The following is a 5,033-nucleotide window of genomic DNA, read 5'->3' on the forward strand; positions in this document are numbered from 1 at the left end:
ACCTTTGCACAGAGGATGCGAAATGTCTATCATTACCTTTTTCGCATGAAACTTCCAAGGCAGAAACCCTTTTCATTCACATCTACACATTCCACCGACCTAATGGTGGTCCCAATGCTATACCCCACCTCCTTGGTTTGGTACGAGGTTGGGATACCGTGGATTTGGATCCATAGCATCATCTTGTCAAACTTGATCTTACTCATCGCCTCCCCTGTTTTCAATTTGTGCAAGGCAAGGAGGTATTTGTCAAAGGACCAAGGGCCTTGGAGTAGGACTTTGTCTGCATCATCCTCATTCTAGAAAAGAAAGAGTGCCTTGTTGTCTCCTAAGACACTCACCTCGAAGTTCTGGTTCGTTTTCCAAATCGATCTCAGAACCTGCGCCACCGACTCCAGATTAACTCGCTGTTTCGTGAAGAACTTCCCGGCCAACACTCTGTTACTTTCTATCACTGGAGCACCTAAAACAATCTCTGCTCCCTCCCTCTCTAATAGCTTTAAACTGGCACATTTATTCAAGATATCATCCATGGCTTCTTTATCATGAAGTGTGAACCAATCATTTCTACCGTGACGATGAGAGAACTATTCGTACAGAGACGAAAAAAGTGTCACCACTGGGACTCCTGAGAGAACCAAGAGAGAAAAAGTTTTTTCAACCGATAAATGGCCACTTTAAAGTGACATTTTTAGTAAAAATTTAAAATAAAAGAAAAAATTGATGGGAGAAAAAAACCAAGAGAGGAAAAAGGCCACCTCATTATATTGGGCTTTGTAGCTCTAATTAAAGCCTGGTTGTTTATTTATTTATTTTTTGACATCAAAGATGGTGGCTAATGGCTATACTCATCCAAGGTGGATGGGGCTCTGCCCCTTTGCAAAGGGTGTTTATTTATTCGGCTAAAATATCCAACCGGTTATTAGGAAGGATTTTTGTTATATTTTATCTCTACGGTATGGCTTTGGCCCAAAAATATTTATTTATTTTCTTATCAGAAAATTAAATGAAAATACTCTCTTTGTAGATCTACATCAAGGAAATCATTTAAAAGTTAAAACTCTACTCATGTTGTCGTAATCATTCTCTACTACTAAATTTATATATTGAAAAAAAAAAATATATATATATATATATATAACCTTCGGTTTTTCCAATAATTTAACGACATAATAGCATTCAGCCCTATTTGTACCCAGAGATTTTTTTTTTTTTTTTTGGTGTGTGTGTGTGTGGAGAATCTTGTATCCAGTTTAATTCCTCTATTTTACACTTAAAAAGAAGTTTCTGTTTTAACTTTTGTTATGTGAAACTTTGCCATCAGAGTTATATCAACCCAAATCCATAAGTGGACAAAGGCCAATTGTATACTATTATTATTTTTTTTCTTATTTTTTGGGGCTAAAGTGTTACAATTGTATATGTAGTTGTCCCTAGATTTAGTGATACTTGCTTTATGATTCCAATCCTTTTTATATATTTACACACTATTTATTGCACACTTTGTATATATCTCCTGTGAAATCATATTTTCAAAACACATTTTCAAATAAAATAATGAAATCGTGAAATTGTGTTTTGAAATCATGATTTAAAAATATTAACTAAAATTGTATTTCCAAAAAAAAAAAATTAGCTTATATGGTAGTATATGTATAGTGAATGTGCAATAACTAGTGTATGATAATCATTACTTTAAATATATATATTCACACACACATATACAGAGAGAAATCTTCCTGTGTACAGTTTAATCGGACAAAATTGCTAAATGCCTTGTTTGGGAAAACTAAGCAGTATTTTGCCTTATTTTTTAAACTAATTAGGGAAATGCCCCTCTTTTAAAACACGATTTTCTCAAAATTGAGTTATTAAAAAAAAAATTCTGGAGCCCTATAGTAGCGTTTTTAAGGACCTATAGTGACATTTTGTAACTCAACCTTCATTAAATTGAGTTATAGGCAATTTTTTTAATTTTTTTTGCCTATAACTTGATTTCATATAGGTCGAGTTACAAAACGCCACTATAGGTCCTGAAAACGTCACTATAGGCTCCTTAAAAACGCCGCTATAGATCCTAACTCGATTTTTAGAAAATCGATTTTCAAAAGATGGACATTTCCCTAATTAATTTTAAAAATAGGGCAAAACGCTGCTTTGTTTGCCCAAACAGGACATTTAGCAATTTTTTCCCAGTTTAATTCCTAAATAATTTAGCCAAAAAAAATCCCTAAATACAATATAATGCACATTATTCAGTTTTTTTTTTTAGTCACTAAGTTTTTTTTATCTACTAGTATTTACTAGTGCTACGTCTTTTGACAGGCATGCTATTGTCGAGGAATTGGCAAGTCTGGGGCTACCGTACCTACATGCTCTCGAAGTGAGACCCAACTCAATGAATGTTTACATGAGTGGAAGATGCAGGGATTTTGGAATTTTGGAGTCACTGGTTCAGTCAATGATGTAGTATCTCGAGCCCAACGAGAGGAGCTAATGAGCACAGTCTCCTCTATCTTTTATGGCAAACTCAACATCCTTGTAATTTTAAGTCCTTAATTTATTTCCTGTACATTGCATGGCATTTTAGAGCATATATCCTACATTCTTTTCTGTATTAAAATCTTTGACTTCCAATAATTAACTTAAAAAAGAATTTTCATTTGAAGATGCATCTTGAAATTAGCAGCGGCTCTTGGAATTTTTTATTGGCTTAAAAAAATTAAATTATACAAAATCTAAAAAAAAGAAAAAAAAACTTTATATATTGACAAAAACACAAACACACAAATATGTAAAGTTTTACAATTTACTTTTATGAATTTTCTTAATTTGAAATTGTGGTATGATAGTCTCATTATTAATACTGCAAACTACACCTCTTTCAAAATTTTAGTTTAATAAATTTTTCCTAGGCTTTTTCTTTTTGTTTTTAAAAGCCTAATATATTTTTAAGGGGGCCAAAATTTAAGGATAAAATTTGGTTATAAACATAGTTGTAGCCTAAGGCTATAACTCTTACTAAAAAAATTAATACGACTATGTATTTTGAAAATCTAATTGTTGAATTGTATTTTCTTTATATTCTTAAAACACGTGTCAAATTTCATTCTAATAAATTGTTATTTATTATTCAATCAATAAACTTATTTTTCATGTATAATTTTAGATTATACAAATCTCAAAATTTAAACATTTGATTAATGACATAGTTATTGATATTTAATTTTCTTAAAATTTTGCAAATATGAAGATTTAAGAAGAAAATGTAATCTAATTGTAGATTTGGCAAAAATTCACATCCTATAAGAAAAAAATTTTGGGTGGAGTTATAGATTTTGTCTATGACCAAGTTTGTTGTCAAATTTTGTCCAAAATTTAATTAAGTTGGGCCTAAAAATATTTAGGGTGATCACAAATTTTCTTTTTTAGAGTAAAAAATTTATATATAAAAATTAACTTTTTTTTTCCAGGTCAGAGTGGTCACAGTTGACGACCACCCCGTCCTCAATGTGGAGCCCCCTGAGTTGAAACAATTATAATGGCATTGGAATTTTACTTGTCTAGAGCCACTTCATTTGTGCTTTTATAGTGATCATTCAATTTATAGTTAATGCTATCTTGTTTTAGATTAACAATGTGGGAACGAACATATCGAAACCAACGTCGGAGTACACAGCTGAAGATTTCTCATTTCTAATGTCTACCAATTTTGAATCTGCTTATCACTTCAGCCAACTTGCTTATCCTCCTCTGAAAGCTTCGGGAGCAGGAAGCATTGTTTTCGTTTCTTCAGTTGCTGGTGTAGTTTCCTTAAATATTGGACTATCTATATATAGTTCAACTAAAGGTAATTTCTTTGTACTATTTGATTTTTTTTTTTTTTTTTTTTTTGGTAAGCTTACGTTATAAATTTTAGGGTGACATTAACTGATAGGACAATATATTATATGTTTACATTCACCGTTCATATAAAGCATATAATGTTGTACACATTTGTTTAGTTTACAATGTATAGTGTACATGAATAATGAATGTAAAACCATAATTTTCCTAAATGATGTGATTGACTTTGGTCTAATTTTCATTTGAAGGAGCGATAAATCAACTCGCAAAAAATTTGGCGTGTAAATGGGCAAAGGACAACATTAGGATTAACTCTGTTGCACCATGGTATATCAAAACCCCCCTAGTTGATACCACGGTAAGATTCCTCTTTCCTTGCATGTGATCGATTGTGCTTGAAGATTGTTAAAATCTGGTCATTTTTGAATGTCTTAGGGAGATATACATGGAGTTTTCAGGTGAGGTCATGATGTTACGTCTTTGGACATCATCTTACTAAAACGCCTTAGTCTATAGGATTGACACTAACTATGTTATACACCAATAATTAGGACATAATTAATCATTCACCCTTATGACTTATATTCAATTGAAGAAGAATAAATCATCCATACTCACAGTTGCAGACAAGATGGACATTTTTTACCTTTCAGAATTAGTATTAATGCTATTTGCTCTTCAATTAAGTACATGTTCAGTACATGAGGATTCAGACTAATCGGGAGATTAAGACATTAGACACCTTTACTGGAATACACTCTTTTTTTTTTTTCTTTGAGATCCAAGATAGAAAATACTTTATTGATGAAATAAAAACTCTATAGCAGAATACATCTTTGGTCATGCAACACCAGACCACGTAAATTAACCAATTACATTTAATTTTGAAAAGACAGCCCCATTCATGTCTCTGTGCAGCGCCTATCTCTGTAAATTGCATAATCTGTGATACTCCTTTAGGTGTAAGGTTGAATTTAATCAACCATCTAATTGGCTTTATTTCATGACCAATTTGCTTGTAATTTAGCACTTAGTAACCTTGTATTTAGGTGGGAAAATTATAAGGGTAGTGTGTGAGAAGATGTGAAGAAAAACTCAAGAGTGTGCAAGAAAAATAGAGTCTCGCAACTAGGACTCGCGAGTGGTTCGCGACTGGCAAGCCGCGAAAGGCAGTCACGCGAGAGGCA

The 5,033-nt window shown here is 32.3% G+C and overlaps 1 pseudogene; it reads left to right on the forward strand.

Annotated features, from left to right (window-relative positions):
• The first annotated feature begins 828 nt into the window (after positions 1-828).
• Positions 829-5,033, forward strand: part of LOC111988992 (senescence-associated protein 13-like) — a 12,456-nt pseudogene continuing 8,251 nt past the window's right edge.

This window comes from Quercus suber, unplaced genomic scaffold (assembly GCF_002906115.3).
Source record: "Quercus suber isolate HL8 unplaced genomic scaffold, Cork oak 2.0 scaffold_408, whole genome shotgun sequence".
Taxonomy (NCBI): domain Eukaryota; kingdom Viridiplantae; phylum Streptophyta; class Magnoliopsida; order Fagales; family Fagaceae; genus Quercus; species Quercus suber.